We start from the raw sequence: 20,406 nt of genomic DNA, 5'->3' as shown, positions 1-20,406 counted from the left end.
AGCCCTTATCTCGGGTCGGATTATGATGTAATGGTGCATAATGGACATTTTCAGAGCTGACATCTGACTATAAGCCGAACTGATAGGCTTATGTCCATTTCACAACGACACATAGCTATTCGAAAACTTGCCGTTTATACACTCTGGGAAATAACACTTAGCTAGTAGGCCTCTTACAGACAGACAGACTATTTCTTACCACTAGGTCTGTTGAACTCCTTGGCTCCTTACCCGAAATGACCTTTGTGGGAAGACGGCATGGACATGATTTGCGACAGCGAAGAGGAAAATAATGTTTCCAGGTCGTTTCTGTGAAATTTAATTTGTGTCATGTTTGACAGAATTCGACCACAATCACATCTGTCCGGTTTTCCCCAGACCTTTCCCAGGCCTCATAATTCACAATTGGCATCACAGTCAGAAGTAGGTCCATGCCTTGTTTTTCACATGTCCTTTCCTGTCTTCACACTGAAATCACCCTGAAAGTACAGCCATCATAAGAATCATACATGCCAGCATATTAATAGCCTCCTTCGTTGGGTTTGTCCTTTATATACATTTGCGAGCCGTTTTTGCCTTGCTATTTCATATTCATCACTCCGTCTCTGGAATAAAAGGCTTGTCTGGCATATTGTGGGCTTCCTTTTTACTATAATTTTTCTCATCGGTGTCTGAATCACTAAAGTAAAGGTTGTAGCTATATCCCTGAAATTTGTTTCTATGCATAATCTTCCTCACATGAAGAGCTTATCACGCATGGTCTACCCTCCAATAATCCTGCAGAGCACATACACCAACCATTCTCTGAAACATGCCTGATTTAGGAATTTGCTACAAATCGATGGCAATCTGTCCCCAAACTAATCATTCAATCAATAAACTAATCAATCAAAGATCTGCATGATCTGCAAAATACAGTACGACTTAAGAAGCAATGGAAGGAAGTGTCAGCTCCGCTCCGATCACAGGGCGTGTGATTTCAACATAGAAATTTGCAGTGCCACCAAAAGATATAATCAATATCAGTGTTTGGTGAAGCACATCATTCTTTGCCAGGAAGAAAAATAAGAAAATAAAAATGATAAATGTACAGACTCTAAAGTCAGCAACAAATTCTGATAATATTTTGTATTGCGGAGCTGAACAGTTTGACACCCAATTTGTCTCGGGAGAGCTTGGTGCTAAAAATGTCAAGTGCATACCTTACACACAGAATTATTGTACAATAGCCAACGTAGAGGCTACAAATGATGATTGTTTACTTTCTCTAATAGAACAATAAATAATATAAGACACCTATTCCAGTGGTATCCATTACAGTAGTGGTGTATTGTAAAAAAAATCTGAAGAAAATGCCTTTCCAAGGTGGTGTACCCGAACCTGTTATAAAACGACTTGCATTCTGACAGTTCTATCAAAGACGTGTACTGTATGTGAATGAAATGAATGACATAAAAAAACAGCCTGCAATATTACATTATTATGCTAAGTGGCCATAAAACCAGGAGACTTGGGCCATGGAGAGGAGTGCACCCTAGAGAGGGTGCCGATCCATTGCAGGGCACACATATTTTACGGGCAATTTGGAAATGGCAGTTAGCATAATCTGCAGGTCTTTGGGAGGAAACCGGAGTCCCAGGAGGAAACCCACCAAGCACGGGAAGAACAAGCGACTGTGCTAACCACTACACCACAGTACCGCCTGGCCATAAAACACTCATTCTCAAATCAAGAAAATCAAAAGGAATTAGTATCATCAGTACCGATATCTCTCATTTATTTATTTATTTTTGGTGGGGACACTTGACTGGAACACTTGATCTGCAAAATCTGGCACAGGTTTTATGCCAAATGCCCTGTCTGTCACAACCTTTCCATTTCCCAACAGGGCTTGGGCTTGGCACTGTATACAGTGGCTGGGTAGTAAGGGGCGTAGGGTTAAGGGTCCAACAAAGGCGAATTGGGGCTGACGAGGTTCAAACCCTCAATCCAGCAACCCAGAGCTTCAACCGCATAAGCCACTCCCCATTATTTTAACAAAGCTAAAAACTGAAAACTGTGCTTTTTGATGGTATGTAGTAGAATTGTGATGATTAGCATTGTCTCCTTGCACCTTCAGGGTCCGGGTTCGATTCCTACCTCAGTGTCTGTGTGCATGGAGTTTGCGTGTCTCCGCCGTACTTGATGGGTTTTCTCTGGGTACTCCAGCTTTCTCCCCCTTTTTCTCCAAAGATATGCAGATTCGGGTAACCTTCCCAAATTGCCCCTAGTGTGTGCATGTGCATGACATCCGTGGTGTCCTCCGTCTCGTGACCCAAGTCTCCTGGGATAGGCTCCAGGCCCCCTGTAACCCTGAATACGGTAAGTGATTGAGTGAATCTAATCATCCAATATACTGTAATAGTCAGAAGTTTAGGACTATGACTACATGGTGATACCAAATAACACCACAAAGTGAAACTTCCTTTTTGTTGGAGTGGACTACAACTAAATGTGTGTATTTTCGAGATGTTTTGTTACAATGCCACACTGATTAGCGACCTCGCTGAACTTATTCTCCTCAGTAATGAGCAGTGCAGGGTATGACTGCATGTTATATTCTAAAGTTCATTAATAACTAATGAATGTCGTGTCAGGGAGAACTGCCTTGTATATTGTTTAATACTCTCTGAATAAAGCTACATCCAGAAATCCAAATCCAGATGTGACGTGCTCTCTATGCTAACTTCAGGCACCGGCTCACCGCAATAAAGCTGGATTGACCGCAATAAAGTTGGATTGACGATCAATTTCACCTTGATATTAAAAATTTCTTACCTCGATATGAACCGAGTGATGGAATAGGAAAATGACCTGACAATCCTCATTCCTATTTTATATGTGGAACAAGTAACCGTTATATCACAGTGCTTAAAAAAAAAAAAGGACAGACAGAGTAAGGTCCAGAATTCAAATGTTTATTCTTTCATTTTTGCCAGAAGCTTCTATTTTGTGTTATAGGAGTAAGTCGGGACAGTAAATGTCTTTTTATGTGGTGGTGGATGACTGTGGTGAAAGATTTAGATGAGAGAATTGTCTGCTCTAAACTGCTGGAAAGGACTTAAGTTGGCACACTAAAGTTGGTAAAAATTGGTGGCGTGGTAACCCTGCCATCCCCATACAGAAATGTGTGATTAATGTGTTTATGTGGAAGAACTCCAATTTGTGAGACCAACTGAATAATACGATTTCAGGTATTCCTGTTGATCTTGATAGGCACAAATAAAACCTTAATAATACATTTATTTTAACCCGTATTTGCTTTACCAATTGAAAAACTGGGCAAAACAGATCAATTTTTTTTGCCTTCAATTGGCTTGACTGAGAATTTTATTTTACTTCCAATTAATTTTCTTGGCTGTGACTTTACTGAGCCCTTCGATCACATCGGGCAATGACTAGAGAGAGTGCTCAGGTCAAGTTAAAAAAGCATGATGTCTGTGCAGAGAGATATTTAATGAATTCCATGTCAAACTGTGAAAACAGAGACGGCAGTATTTTGGCAAGTCTTTACATATCAAGGCAAAGCAGATGTGCCGTAAGAAATAGAAAAAGCTGTGGATATCATTTGGTTTATGCATATTAACATGTGTTTTACCATACTGTTTTCTTTTCTGTTTTTCTCTTTTTTTTGTATAATAGTTTTATTTATTTATTTCATTTTATTTATTTTTATTTGCAATTTGTAGAAGGTTCAATGTCTTTGCAAAGACAAATTTTCACTCTAGGCATACCACAATGCAGTGATCAATATCTGCGCATTGATTATTTCTAAGGGACAGAACATCGGCTAGATATTTCTAGTTGTTCTGTTACTAAAAAATCCTATGTGATTAATAAGCGAGGAGAATCTTCTCAAGTCTAGGGGCAAAAGTATTTGTCAGGATCAAATCTGTATTTGTCTGGCATTAATGGCATCTTCCCCCTGTTTGCAAATCAATAACATGAAAACTTCTTGTAAAATTGGATTTGGATTTTTTTACAATGCCATTATTATATGCGTTAATTAATAGGTCATTTTGTTCTCCTGAATATAGTTTAAGTTCTAACTTTTACCAAACCAAGGTTGGTACCTTGCTCAGTGAGAGCTCAGATAGGATTTACTGTAGAAATGGATTCTGACTGGGTCATTCCAAAATATTTATTTTCCTTTTCTGAAGCTATTTTTTGTTGACTTGGATTATTAGACTATTGTGTTGGCAGACAAAATATTTCTTCATTTTCAGTTGTCTAAAGGGGGCCTGCAGGCTTTTTGCCATAATAGATTGGCATTTGGGGCTACCCTTGGTTCCTGCTATCTTGATTACTTGCTCGATGTCCCTGTGGCTCCTTTAATGTCACCTCTCTCATAGCTTTTCACTTGTCCCTGTATCTATTTGTTTATCGAGAGACATCCTGTTCTTAGTAGCGCCGCTATGGTGCCTAATTTACTCCACTTGTTGTTGATGGCCTTCACAGTGTTCCAGAATACATCTAATGTTTCTGAAACTCGTATTTACACCTTAGCTTTTGACAATAAGCTCTCTCCATACTTTGTAACTCCTTAAAGACCACATCCTAAAAACATAGGAAAAAAAAAAAAACTACAGTTGCAGCTTATCTTTATTTAAGGTCAATTATGCAATTATGCAAAGTGTGCTGATAATCACCATAACAAAATCTAGCATAATATTGTTTTTTATTTAATAGTTTTACAAACATAATTTATTATCCAAGGATTATGATTTTGCCTTAATTAACCAGTAATTTTGCTTTGCCCACACATATCCTTCCACTGTCCTTCTGATGTAAGGTATAATCAATGAGTCCTGATCACCATGTGTGCTGATATAGAGCATTAAAGCACTGAACCATTTCACTTTATGTATCATTCAGCATTACAAGTGTTCCAACAGTTATTAATTACACTAACAGCATGGGTGAAAGTAAATCTGATGTAATGTCATGTAAAACAACACTTTGTTTACATAGTAATTGTTTCCAAGTCGTTCTGAATTGCTGCTGAACAATTTGTGGTGTTCTGTTCACGGCTAACGTGAGCTACGAAGCTAACTAGCTAACACAAGACTGAATCCCAAATCCCTCTCTAACCCCTGATCACTGGTACTACATGATGTGTGGAACAACATCCTACATAGCACACTAGCTATAATATTTAACGCTATTTGGGAAACCTGGACGTTAATTGATACTAATAATAAAGAATAAAGTGGAAATATAGAGAGATATACAGGACTGTCCATGGTTTATTTTCCTTAGCTTTTGGCTAAATAGTACCAATAAGAATTTAAAACTACTTTCACCTGTGTTACTTACACTAAGTGCTAGCTACAGGCTTAACCAGTTGCAGTACCTGGGCAATATCACATGCAAGAGAGTGCTGTTGTGCCAGTTATCAGCATAGCTGTAATGCCTTCGGCACTCCTGTTGCGCCGATATTCAGCACAACAGCACTCCCTCAGAATGATTTTTCTTAATTATGTTAAATTCATGTGATTTTACTTTTGTACGAGTTTGAATGTGAGAAAATATTATGTTCAATTTATAAATGTTCTTCTTTGTTTTTTTACTACAATGTTTCATATTACACAGTTTACACAAACTTTCTGCAAATGGTATAAAAAAACATGTTAAATTTGTTAGTTTAATAATTAATTAAGTAATTAACTTATTTATTTCCTCCCTATACCCTAGCCATCATTTCATGTTGCCTATTACATGTGTGATAAAGCAGATTTCAAGTCTTTTTATCCAATTCCCATCTCAAGTCATCAAGAGTACAGTTTTGAGACATTGTCATGTTATTTTGGGCTAATTGGCACATAAGGGGCCATTTTTACATGTTGATATGAGATGTCAGCCCATCTGCTGAGCTGTCTGATGTTGAGGCACATATCCAGGTAATTAATTAGAGAAGAATCAGTACATTGTGTGATGTACTGGATTTGACACCCCGAGAAACGAGCATGTATGAAGGAGAACATTTGTCCTTGTCTCTTTCCACCAGGTCCATCTAAATTTAAAATGTGAGCCAAATATTAAAAAATAATTCGTCCAGCACATCACTGTGTGGGTAATGATGGCAACGCCACTGCATATTTATGTTTATAGGCGAAAGTAATTAATAAATGGGCATAACTTTTATCATCATTACCGGATACAGGTCACTCAAATTGCACATTCTTGGTAGGATAACCTTCCTCTGTACAATGATACGGCTTACTATACACTACTGCTTAAAAGTTTGGGATCACTTTCTAACTTCATGGTCGTTTCTACTCATTTTTATTTCTTTCTACATTGTAAAGCAATGCTGAAGGCGTCCAAAATATGCAATAATCTCCTCCGAACAGTTAATATTGAGATGCGTCTCCTACTCATGATCTGTAAATCCTTTATAACGACTTTAATCTAAGGTGATGTTTGTTAATTGGTGATCTTTGAGGCTGGTAGCACTAAATGAACTTCTTCTCTGCAGCAGATGTAAGTTTTGGTCTTGCTTTTCTGGGACGGTCTTCATGAAAGCCAGCTTCATCATGGCACCATTTTGCAAATGCACTTGACAATACTTGTCTTTCAAGAACTATTCCAGAAAGGCTGACCTCCATGTCTTAAAATAACAACTGACTGTTGTTGTTATATAATTACCTACTTCCAAGTGTGTTTTCATAGTTTTTAAATAAATCATTAAACAAAAACCAAAGAAATATGCAAGTGATCCCAAACTTTTGAGCGGTAGTGTAGTCTCCATCACAGGTGATGCATTTGCACCATCTCTGAATCCAGAACATTCAGGTCACAGTCCATGGTCTAGCCTTAGAAGAAGATGATTCTACCAACATGTGCAATTTGAACAACCCATGGCATTTAATAAAGAAACAATATGCTTACTTTCCCTTACGTTTCGTACAGTACTCATATATACACCGCATGCAGAGGATTGTACAGTAGGCACTCTGCATGATACAGTAGGTGCATCTCTTCATGCTCTTCCCTTCTTATCCAGGCACTCTCACTGCTCTATGTTAGGGTCAGATTAAACTCATGAGACCACATGATTGTTTTTTTCTCACATGATTGTGGTTCTTATACAGTATATGGAGAGTGTATGCTTATATGCCATCAGCAATCAGAAATACATTATCATAGTCTATAGGAAAGTTCTTGTGCACACACTTGAATGATGGTCTTGCCATCGTTAATCCTGCAGAGATGGGCCGGATAAAGAACACCACACTTAATGCTTCTGTCTTTAAGGACCATTTTTGTCTGCATTGTGTGTTTTGTTACCTTGTTTAAGTCAGGGGAGATAAAAATGTTGTAGTTAATACATTTTCGCCCTTTACCTTCTCTTGAAGCTGCCGTAATGACGTGGCTACAGAGAATGAAGGCATACAGTACATCGTGGATGAGTGGCCTATGTGTCGTTGAAGGCTGATGTTTCTGGGTAAAGTCTATGGAAGGAATCTTTTAAGAATCTGAATGGCCTTGTGTCTGTTTCTAAGTGCTTTTGGTAGATACACGATTCCCAAATTGCATCACCTTATGTGGTTTTCTGTGTCTCATAGCTATGCCTTTCAATTTTTTTTAGCTCTGTAGCAGCTATTTGCTGTTTATTTTCTGTTTTGCTACACTGTTTGTCCATGTTCACCATCTTCCACATAGTTTATTTTGAAGTGGCGTCAGCATTAAATTAAGGGCCTTGAACTCTATCTGTGCTCTGACAACTTCATTTCTACTAACTGTTGTATCCATGAGTCTTTTGGAGTTGTCAGCCTTATTTTGTATTGAAGAAGAGTGTTATTTCCTTTCTTTTTTTTTCTTGTCCTGGAAGACAATAATAGTAATTTTTGCAAAAAAAAAAAAAAAAAAAGGGGAAACAACCGATATAAAAGAGCAGCAACCTCTGTGACTTTCTTCTAGTCTGGTATGACATGACCGGAACAAATCCATTTTTATTTATTCATCAACATTGTAGTTTTCCTGTTATTAATATCTAACGATTTTTTACTTTTAATAGCTGTTAATCTTGATAATTAATTAGTGTCATAATTGTGTCTTTATTCACTCAATCACTCATCGTCCATACCGCTTTATCCTGTATTTAGGGTTGTGGGGAGCCTGGAGCCTATCCCAGGAGGGCACGAGGCAGGGTACACCCTGGACACGCACATTGTCACACACTACAGGCAATTTGGGAACATCATTTAGCCTAACCTTTATATCCTTGGACTACAGGAGGAAACCGGAGTACACTAAGAAAACCCACCGAACACGGGGAGAACATGCAAACTCAATGCACACAAAGACGGGAAGCGAGCCTGGCTGGGAATCGAACCCAGACCCTGGAGGTGCAACGCAAGAGTGCTAACCACTACACCACCATGCCGCCTATTGTGTCTTTAACAATTAAAAATTTTATTATACATGACAAAATATTTACATATCATTTATATTTTGTATATAATAAAACATTGATTAAAATGACAAAAAACGCTGACAAATCTTTTAAACGTATATATCAATAATAATGGCCACTTTTTTGCAACATCTAAGATATCTAAAAGTCAAGAGTGCAGGTTACAAATGTAGGTATCACCAGTGAGGTTTGGATCTCAAAAAGAGTCATGAAAGATAAGTCCTCAAATATTTAACCAAACATGAATGCAAAATAAGAATGTGGACATGAATGTGAATAACATTCATTAAAGCAAATATGCAAAAAAATATGGAAGTCACACACACTAACCTTTAGCACATCGGTAACTTCTATGCTTCTGTAGCGGTTGTAAACCTCAATATGCAAGATGTTAAAAATATAAAGGCGTATAAGCAAATTTTGTGTGCATTTATTTATTTATTTATTTATTTATCAATGCAATATTAAAGATTTCAACAGTAGTGCATCTGTACTAGTTATAAAAGAAAAAGAAAAATGTAGTTTGTGTGGAAGCTGAATTGGTTTCAAGAAAAGGACAGAAGTGTCCTATCTGTTCCCTTTTTCTATGTGTGGGTTAAATGAAAAGAAACATTTTCAATATTGTGCTATGACAGCTCTGAAATATGACAAGCTTCTTCACTATATCAAGCTGTACATCATACACAACAGACTTCACTACACTCCAGTAGGTGCACTGAAAAAAATAAATAAATTAAAGAATCATGCTGTCTCTAACAGCCTAGTAGCAGCCTTTTCTGTAAATCTTTTTTTAAGAATTGTTTCATGAGCCATTTTAGAATACAACAATGTGTAAAATTGGTTTTTTACGTCCAGGCTTATTAGATTAATTATACCAAGGAGTGCAAGATCACTACATTCAAGTGATCAAGGGTCAACACATCCTTAAGAGACCCACTCTAGATACCCATTGATATTACTTACTGTATTTCCTTTCTTTTGACAGATCCTTAAATACACTGTATACAATCAGCTTCGTTTCTGTTTTACACAGAACATCCCAAATCCTAACCAGTCTGGGTTCAAAACATCACATTCTACAGATACTGTAGACGAACTATTGCAAGTACATATTGCAAGATTTGCTGAATTGCATTATAAGTACAGCAGTCAGAGATAAATATGTAAATAATACAACTCAGTAAAAGTGTCTTTTAGTCCAAAACTAAACACAGTCTCAGTTTTGAGCAGTGTTAAGTTCTTAAGTGCCTTTCTGGTAGAGCTGTCCTTAGGTCTATTTGTCTGTTCCATGTCTAGCAAAGAGCAGCAGGTCAAACAGAGGGTGTTGGGGGTGAGATAAGACTTTCGCTATGTGGTTGCTCTACTGAGACAGGAAGAGACGAGTAAGTCCTCCAAGAGGGCAGTGGGCAGCCAGGTTTTGAAGACCCTCTACAGGGCTTTTCAGTCCACTGTGAAGCAGCTGGTGTACATGCATAGGCACCTTCCCAAGGGAGCAACAGCAGTAGAACTCAAATTGTTTTTCCTGAGAATGCTCAAGATGTGAGGAGTTGCTACTATGCCCTCTCGAGTACTGATGTGGTATTGGTGGTCCAGTAGAGAGTCCCTTTCCACACAATTCCTGTTGATATACAGTTAGGTCAATAAGTAGTTGATCACCCTGTGATTTTGCAAGTTCTCTTACTTAGAAATAATGGAGGGTCTACAATTTTCAGCATAGGTGCATTTCCACTGTGAGAGACAGAATCTAAAAAGAAACATCTGGAAATCACATTGTATGATTTTTTAAACAATTTATTTGTGAATTACTGTGTCAAATAAGTATTGATCACTTGCTTATCAGTCAGATTTCTGACCCTCAGAGACCTGTTATTTTGCTTTAAAATAGTCCAGCTACACTCTGCTCATGATTCTAAATTAGTAACACCTGTTTGAAGTCGTTAGCTGTCATAAATTTCGCATTTATTTTAAAATACTACTTTTGACATATAAAGCATTAAATGGTCTCGCACCGCAGTATCTATTCAATTCAATTCAATTTTATTTGTATAGCGCTTTTAGCAAATTTTCATTGCCGCAAAGCAGCTTTACACAGTCAAAAGAATTATTTAAGTTTGTATGAAATGTATATTTGTATGAATCAAAATGGTCAGTTTGTCCCTGGTGAGCAAGCCTCAGTATCTGAGTGAACTGCTAGTGTCTGACGATCCGCCACGCCTACTTCGATCAAAGGATGCAGGCTGCTTATCAGTACGCGTATTATGAAAACTACAGCAGGGGCAGAGCTTTTTCTTACAAAGCCCCAAAATTATAGAATAGTCTTCCAAATAGTGTTCGGGACTCAGACACAGTCTCAGTGTTTAAGTCCAGGCTAAAAACCTATTTACAGTGGTGTGAAAAACTATTTGCCCCCTTCCTGATTTCTTATTCTTTTGCATGTTTGTCACACTTAAATGTTTCTGCTTATCAAAAACCGTTAACTATTAGTCAAAGATAACATAATTGAACACAAAATGCAGTTTTTAAATGAAGGTTTACGTTATTAAGGGAGAAAAAAAACTCCAAATCTACATGGCCCTGTGTGAAAAAGTGATTGCCCCTCTTGTTAAAAAATAACTTAACTGTGGTTTATCACACCTGAGTTCAATTTCTGTAGTCACCCCCAGGCCTGATTACTGCCACACCTGTTTCAATCAAGAAATCACTTAAATAGGAGCTACCTGACACAGAGAAGTAGACCAAAACCACGTCAAAAGCTAGACATCATGCCAAGATCCAAAAAAATTCAGGAACAAATGAGAACAAAAGTAATTGAGATCTATCAGTCTGGTAAAGGTTATAAAGCCATTTCTAAAGCTTTGGGACTCCAGCAAACCACAGTGAGAGCCATTATCCACAAATGGCAAAAACATGGAACAGTGGTGAACCTTCCCAGGAGTGGCCGGCCGACCAAAATTACCCCAAGAGCGCAGAGGCAACTCATCCGAGAGGCCACAAAAGACCCCAGGACAACAACTAAAGAACTGCAGGCCTCACTTGCCTCAATTAAGGTCAGTGTTCACGACTTCACCATAAGAAAGAGACTGGGCAAAAACAGCCTGCATGGCAGATTTCCAAGGCGCAAACCACTTTTAAGCAAAAAGAACATTAAGGCTCGTCTCAATTTTGCTACACATCTGAATGACCTGGAAGGCTTGCTGTGATAGATGGAACCATGAATTCTACTGTCTACCAAAAAATCCTAAAGGAGAATGTCCGGCCATCTGTTTGTCAACTCAAGCTGAAGCGATCTTGGGTGCTGCAGCAGGACAATGACCCAAAACACACCAGCAAATCCACCTCTGAATGGCTGAAGAAAAACAAAATGAAGACTTTGGAGTGGCCTAGTCAAAGTCCTGACCTGAATCCTATTGAGATGTTGTGGCATGACCTTAAAAAGGCGGTTCATGCTAGAAAACCCTCAAATAAAGCTGAATTACAACAATTCTGCAAAGATGAGTGGGCCAAAATTCCTCAAGAGCGCTGTAAAAGACGCTTGATTGCAGTTATTGCTGCTAAGGGTGGCCCAACCAGTTATTAGGTTCAGGGGGCAATTACTTTTTCACACAGAGCCATGTAGGTTTGGATTTTTTTTCTCCCTTAATAATAAAACCATCATTTAAAAACTGCATTTTGTGTTTACTTGTGTTATTTTTGACTAATAGTTAAATGTGTTTGATGATCAGAAACATTGTGTGTGACAAACATGCAAAAGAATAAGAAATCAGGAAGGGGGCAAATAGTTTTTCACACCACTGTATTTAATCAAGAATTTTAATAAATAGATTTGCCTTAGGTAAAGGAGCAGATCTGGGGGACTCATGAACGTAGAGTATTATGGTGAACTGGTATGTTTACATGCTGTCCTCCCCACTCTCATTGATCACTCAGGTTGGTTGACGGTGAGGTGATTGGTTGCTTTACATCTCAGGGAGCCCTCATGTTTGTGTTTCCTTCTGGCTCTCCCTTTTAGTTATGCTGTCATAGTTAGTCCTGCCGGAGTCTCTGCTTGCACTCTACAGTAAATATACATTCACATTATACATTATGTGACTGTGACCAGACCTAACTGTTATCTCTCCTCTTCTGCTCTCTCTCCTGCTCTTTCTCTTCCCTCTCTCCCCCTCTCTCTCTTTCCCTCTCTCTGTCGAGCTACACATGTCGTTCCTGAGCTGCCAGTGATCCAGACTCCCTCTGCCCTCCGGACCTGTCTGACCCATCCTGGTGCCCCGCTTCTGGTTGGTGATCTCGTCACATGGTTGCCCTGTGTGTCTCTTTGGGATGCGTTTCGTGTCTGGGGATGGTTCTCTCTACCTAGAAGACGGTTCTGGCCTCGACTGGTGTTGGCAGCTGTTTCTCTGAGGACTTGACTGTTCGATAGTTTAGGAATGGAACTTTATACAAGTCTACCTGAGTTTTCAATAACTAACTGGACTCCATATTAACATCAATTAACATCAACTGCCTGCCAACGAACACACAGTATGAATGCAGATCAATTCCTGCTCTCTGTTTCATCCAAATGAGGATGGATCCTCTGTTGAGTCTCTAGATTTCTTCCTATTACCATCTCAGGGAGTTTTTCTTTGCCACTGTCGCCCTCGGCTTGCTCACCAGGGACTATCTGACCATTTTGATTTATACACATTCAAATTCCATACAAACTTAAATAATTCTTTTGATTGTGTAAATCTGCTTTGGGACAATGCCAATTCTTAAAAGCGCTATACAAATAAAATTGAATTAAATTGAATAAAGACACCTAAAGTCTAAGATACATGGGGTATTAATGATCCTGAGAATGGTGAAGAATCAGCCCCAGAACTACACAGGAGGAGCTGGTCAATGCCGTGAAGAGAGCTGGGACCATTTGGATGATCCAGAGTCATGGGAGAACTTCCTGTGGTCAGATGAGACCTAAGTAGAACTTTTTGGTCTTAACTCCATTCGTCATCTTCTTCTTTGTCTTTCGGCTGTTCCCTTTCAGGGGTCGCCACAGCGAATCATCTGCCTCCATCTAACCCTATCCTCTGCATCCTCTTCTCTCACACCAACTAACTTCATGTCCTCTCTCACTGCATCCATAAATCTCCTCTTTGGTCTTCCTCTAGACCTCCTGCCTGGCAGTTCCAACCTCAGCATCCTTCTACCGATATATTCACAATCTCTCCTCTGAACATGCCCAAACCACCTCAATCTGGCCTCTCTGACTTTATCTCCAAAACATCTAACGTGGGTTGTCCCTCTAATAAACTCATTCTTAATCCTATCCATCCTTGTCACTCCCAAAGAGAACCTCAACATCTTCAGCTCTGCTACCTTCAACTCTGTCTCCTGTCTTTTCTTCAGCGCCACTGTCTCTAAGCCGTAGAGCTTCGCTGGTCTCACCACTGTCCTGTACACCTTTCCTTTCATTCTCGCTGATACCCTTTTTTATCGCACAACACACCTGACACTTTTCTTCACCCATTCCAACCTGCCTGTACCCGCCTCTTCACCTCCTTTCCACACTCTCCCTTGCTCTGGACCGTTGACCCCAAGTACTTAAAATCCTGCACCTTCTTTACCTCTTTACTTCTTTCCCTGTAGCCTCACCGATCCTCCTGGGTCCCTCTCATTTACACACATGTATTCCGTCTTGCTGCGGCTAACCTTTATTCCTCTGCTTTCCAGAGGATACCTCCACCTCTCCAAATTTTCCTCCACCTGTTCCCTGCTCTCGCTACAGAGCACAATGTCATCTGCAAACATCATAGTCCATGGGGAGTTCTGTCTTACCTCATCTGTCATCCTGTCCATCACCAGAGCAAACAAAAAGGGGCTTAGAGCCGATCCTTGATGCAGACCCACCTCCACTTAACTCCATTCGTCATGTTTGGAGGAAGAATGATGAGTATCATCCCAATAATACCATACCTACAGTGAAGCATGGGGCTGGAAGCATCATGCTCTGTGGGTGTTTTTCTGCACAGGGGACAGGACGACTGCACTGTATTAAGGAGAGGATGAACAGGGCCATGTATTGTGACATATTGGGCAAAAACCTCCTTCTCTCAGTCAGAGCATTAAAGATGGGTCATGGCTGGGTCTTCCAACATGACAATGACCCAAAGCACAAAGCCAGGAAAACCAAGGAGTGGCTCCGTATGAAGCATAAGGACTATTTTAAAGCAAAATAACTGGTCTTTGAGGATCAGAAATCTGGTTGATAAACAAGTGATCAAATACTTATTTGATAAAGTAATTCACAAATAAATTGTTAAAAAATCATACAATGTGATTTCCGGATTCTTCTTTTTAGATTCTGTCTTTCATAGTGGAAATGCACCTATGTTGAAAATTGTAGACTCCTCCTTGATTTTTAAGTAAGAGAATTTGCAAAATCACAGTGGGATCAAATACTTATTGACCTCACTGTATATTGAATTGTGGTCTGCACTATAATCCCAGAAGTCTATTAGGGTTTTTTTAAGAGGTCAGGATGAGACATTTCTCCAAACACCTCACTGTATGCCTTTATCCATCTAGACTGTCTTGTCTTCTCCTGAGTTAAGTCCAACCACAACTGGAGTCCAAGCATGTGTGCAAGCTCTTGTTAAGATGGGTGAGAGCACAGGCATTAGGTAAAGAAGGTCTAGAGAAGGGTGCTCAACATATCCCTCTGGGACACTGGTGCTGTATGTAACGGTGGTGGAGAGGTCTGGAGGGGATTTGCCAAAAAGTCCTTGATCCAATAGCAGATGACTCCTAACTGCCAGTTTGGTGACCAGTCTCACCAGGGTAATGCTGTTGCATCAGTGCTGAGAGTAAGGGTGGATGAGTTGTACATGTCTTACGTCATACTCCAGCAAAGGGAGAATGCAAGTGTTGAAGGCTATTGGAGAGATTATGGCTGTCTTTGCTGCTATCACCTCATAGCAAGCAAAGAAACAATTAAATTCCTCCATCAGCACAATTTTGCTATGCTAGATGTCCTGCCACACCTGCTGTGGATTGTTAATGAATTGATTCCTAATCTTCCCCCCTGTGGACCACTTTGGCCTGCCTGAAGCCTCTCTTCAGTTTGTTCTTATGGTGCTGCATGGAGTTTTGTTGCTAAATCTAAAGGTGGTGTAATGGTCCTCGAAAAACCTTCTTCGTCAACCAGGGCTTCCAACTAGGGTACACCCAGATGCATTTGTTGACAGTTGTGTTTGTAGCAGGGTACAGTTAATGTGTACTTCTTAAGATCCAGATTCTCAAATGAGTTGTGCTTATCTCTGGAGAGGGTGTATGCTGAGGTTAAGAGATTAAATGGGTGATCTGATCAACCTAAATGTTGTAATTAAATAAATCTTGTATTTTTTAGCTAATGTCACATTTGATGTACTGCTTAAAATTTGGGGAGAATTGCCTTTAAATCTGCAAGTTTAAAATGACAGCTTATTATTATATGGGCTGCTGTGAATTTCTACCACTGACTGGGTAATGATGCTAGCATTAGCATCTGCAGGGATTAAAGCTGGTGTGACTATAACAGCAGTAAACTAATGTGGAAGATAAATAGGCCCAATTTAACTGTCGGGTAAACCAATTTAGAAGAACAGTGTCTGTCTATGATTCTGGTTTTATTGCACCAGTTTTTATGTACATAAGGTATAACCCTCCTTCCTTGCTGTTACCAGGGTCTTTTTTTCAGGTCCTGCAAAATGTTGTATAGCCTGCCAACCCTTTCCAAAGTACGTTTTTATTTGTCTATGTGCCAAGAAAAGTTTTTAGACTAATGCCATTTCTACTCCGTTGTTTAGTGAGCCCAGGATCAGGATAGGTTTCTTGACAAAGACTTCAAAGCACCTCTGTACATTGTTCTGTAAATGTAAATGATGGTTAGTGCTCCGGGATTAGAACTTGTATCTTTGCACAGGCAGTCCATGAATCATAAATTGAATAATGTCACAGATCCGCTCTCAGGGAAGTAATTTATAGGAGGCTAGATTTGAAAAATGGGTTGTGGAAACTCCTTTTAAAATCAGGTCCATGACAGGTTATTATCTATTCTTCCTGAGGTATTATTTCTTTCAACTGGTCATAAACCACTGGTCACTGGCATACTTGTCGTGGTGTGGAGAAAATATTCTTGTGGCATTGCTAAAGAGGTTACAGTCTGCTTAACTCCTTGTGTTCTGTCGACACTGTCTTTATCGCATTGATGTTCAAGGTCCCAGTCACACTGACAGGACACTTCCTGGAATCAAGCACTTACATGAGTTAAAAAATAAATAAATAAAATAAATTCTCCAATATTTTCATATTCGTCTATACCAGGGCTAGGCAAGTTCGGTCCTAGAGAGCCACAATCCTGTAGAGTTCAGCTCCAACCCTAATCCAACTCACCTGAACAAGCTAATCAAGGTCTTCAGGATTACTAAGGCTACAGGCAAGTGAGAGTTTTTCATATTTCAGGGATGGAGCTGAAATCTGTAAGACTGCGGCTCTTTAGAAATGAACTGGCCTACCCCGGTCTGCAGTGAAAATAATTGTAGTTTGATTCATCTTTCCTAATTAAAAAACTGGACTTGGACTTTTTATAAATGTGCCAAATTATGTACATTACCATAAAATTATGCTGCTACCATAAAGTTATGCTTGCTCTGCAAACAGAGCAATATCAATGTCACAGCACTTTATGTAAATGTATGTATATATTCTTTTCTTTACTAAGAAATCTTAAAAAAAAAAAAAAAACTTTATTATTCTGGAAAATAGCACAGATTATGTAAGGGCTGATTTGACCATAAAGTGTACAAATGTACAAAACTGTATAAAAAAAGAATAAATGAGCAGTCCAACTAATTGCCTGGCACTAACAATCAAACCTCCACATGCACAGGGTAAAGCAGACTCTCTCTCTCTCTCTCTCTCTCTCTTACATCAAATCAAAAAACATTGTTAGTGCTTATATCAATGATGTGTGAAAAAACACCATCCAGCTGGAAACACTGTTCCATCAGCATGACTGTTTCAAAGGCTTCACTCAATTTGCAGTTGAATGTAGGCCTGCAGGACCATTACATGCTCAGTGGTTAAGGTGCTGGACTACTGATCAGAAGGTCCCAGGTTAAACCACAGCACCACCAAGTTGCCACTGTTGGGCCCTTGAGCCAGGTCCTTAACTCCTCAACTGCTCAGATGTGTAATGCGATAGAAATCTGGCAAATGTTGTACTGTAAATGTCACATGTAGACCTTTCCATATTTCTCTATATACAGTGGGGTAAAAAAGTGCAAATTCTCCCACTTAAAAAAATTAGGTATCATAGGTATACCTCAACTATGAGAGACAAAATTAGAAGAAAAAAAATCCAGAAAATCACATTGTAGGATTTTTAAAGAATTTATTTGCTAATTACGGTGGAAAATAAGTATTTGGTCAATAACAAAATTTCATCTCAATACTTTGTTATATACCCCCTTTGTTGGCAATGACAGAGATCAAACGTTTTCTGTAAGTCTTCACAAGATTTTCACATACTGTCGCTGGTATTCTGGCCCATTCCTCCATGCAGATCTCCTCTAGAGCAGTGATGTTTTGGGGCTGTCGCTGGGCAACACAGACTTTTAACTCCCTCCAAAGATTTTCTATGGGGTTGAGATCTGGAGACTGGCTAGGCCACTTCAGGACCTTGAAATGCTTCCTACGAAGCCACTCCTTCATTGCCCAAAGGGTGTGTTTGGGATCATTGTCATGCTGAAAGACCCAGACACGTTTCATCTTCAATGCCCTTCCTGATGGAAGGAGGTTTATACTCAAAATCTCACGATACATTGCTCCATTCATTCTTTCCTTCACAAGGATCAGTCGTCCTGGTCCCTTTGCAGAAAAACAGCCCCAAAGCATGATGTTTCCACCCCCATTGATGTTCTTTGGGTGCAACTCAGCATTCTTTCTCCTCCAAACACAAAGTTCTATTTTGGTTTTCTCTGACTATATAAAATTCTCCCAATCCTCTTCTGGATCATCCAAATGTTCTCTTGCAAACTTCAGACGGGCCTGGACATGTACTGTCTTAAGCAGGGGGACACGTCTGGCACTGCAGGATTTGAGTCCCTGGCAGCGCAGTGTGTTACTGATGGTAGCCTTTGTTACTTTGGTCCCAGCTCTCTGCAGGTCATTCACTAGGTGAAGATCTTGCATAAGGCCCAGATCGAGGGAGATTATAAGCGGTCTCGTAAGTCTTCCATTTTCTAATAATTGCCCCCACAGTTGATTTCTTCACACCAAGCTGCTTATCTATTGCAGATTCAGTCTTCCCAGCCTGGTGCAGGTCTACAATTTTGTTTCTGGTGTCCTTTGACAGCTCTTTGGTTTTGGCCATAGTGGAGTTTGTAGCGTGACTGTTTGAGGTTGTGGACAGGTGTCTTTTATACTGATAACGAGTCCAAACAGATGCCATTAATACAGGTAACGAGTGAAGAACAGAGGAGCCTCTTAAAGAAGAAGTTACAGGTCTGTGAGAGCCAGAAATCTTGCTTGTTTGTAGGTGACCAAATACTTATTTTACTGAGGAATTTACCAATTAATTCGTTAAAAATCCTACAATGTGATTTTCTGGATTTTTTTTTTTTCTTATTTTGTCTTTCATAGTTGAGGTATACCTATGATGAAAATGAAAGGCCTCTCTCATCTTTTTTAAGTGGGGGAACTTGCACAATTGGTGGCTGCCTAAATCCTTTTTTTGCCCTACTGTAGCTGCCTTCCTCTACAATTCTCAAAAGCTCAGAGCATATCTGTTGGGGCCTGAAAGCATTTTGCTTGTACTTGTCATATAGTCTTTTAGTTGGAAATATAGGACATGACAGTTTTACATTTTAGATGAAAAAGTATCTAATAGACATAACTAAACTACAGGGTCTTTCTCATTTTGAGATGCTTCAGGATGGTTAACCTAAAAAAAATAAAATAAAAAACACTCAGAGGAGGAAGTGATAATCAGCAACTTCCACCTTGTCATTAATCTCATGTTGATCATTTGGCTGATCATTTTCATTGCTACAAAGGCACATTTCAGGGTGCACATACAGATTCTTTTTGCCTGTCATATTCAGATATCTAAAGCAAAATGCGTGTTTATGAAAGTCATCTGGTTTTGTTTGTATCAGTTATTTAACCAATTTAAAGGTCTTTCCTTGGCATCCAGTTATATCCATTGTTCTGGTATTACTGTATCTGTATCTGTACTGCAAGTAGCTAATATGACATATAAAATCTGGAAATAAAAAAATAAAGGTGATACTCAGACATCACAATGAACCATTTAATTCAGGTATAAGAAAATAAAGTCTGATACTGATTGTACAATTTGAAATTACCAAAGCAATAAAAATGTATTATTCTTCCCAGCAGAACTTTACAGAGTTAATTTCAACTTGTCTTTTGTTAATGCCATTCAGTAAATTGTCTTCACAACGTCAGAGTTTAACTTCAGGATAATGCAAACCCCGTGAGTATTTTGAAATCAGCTCATGTGATTCATTATTCCACCGCAAATGAGAAAGACTGACTGGGTATTTTTATCTTAGGGTGCAATCTCTCCTGAAACAGTGGTTATTAGAAAATGGCTCTGTATTGCTTGGAATTGCTTTTGTCCTACAAAGAGGTTTCTGTTACTTTGTGACACCATTATCCAACCAAGAATGTCTTAACATACCATATTAAATGGGATCTGAGAGCATAGCCTTTTACTCCAAAGTGCTGTCCTAAATGCAGTAATGTGGTGATCACATCAATGGAACTGGTCATACACAACTGGTTTATCAGTGAAAGTGACACTGAATGGACAGATAAACTAATTATTAAGACCAAATAAGTGTAATTTATATACTTGTGTGCCACTATAAAAGATTGTATTGTAGTCTCTATTAATAAACAGGTTT

This window comes from Clarias gariepinus, chromosome 11, assembly GCF_024256425.1.
Source record: "Clarias gariepinus isolate MV-2021 ecotype Netherlands chromosome 11, CGAR_prim_01v2, whole genome shotgun sequence".
Taxonomy (NCBI): domain Eukaryota; kingdom Metazoa; phylum Chordata; class Actinopteri; order Siluriformes; family Clariidae; genus Clarias; species Clarias gariepinus.
Note: the sequence above shows the minus strand (reverse complement) of the source record.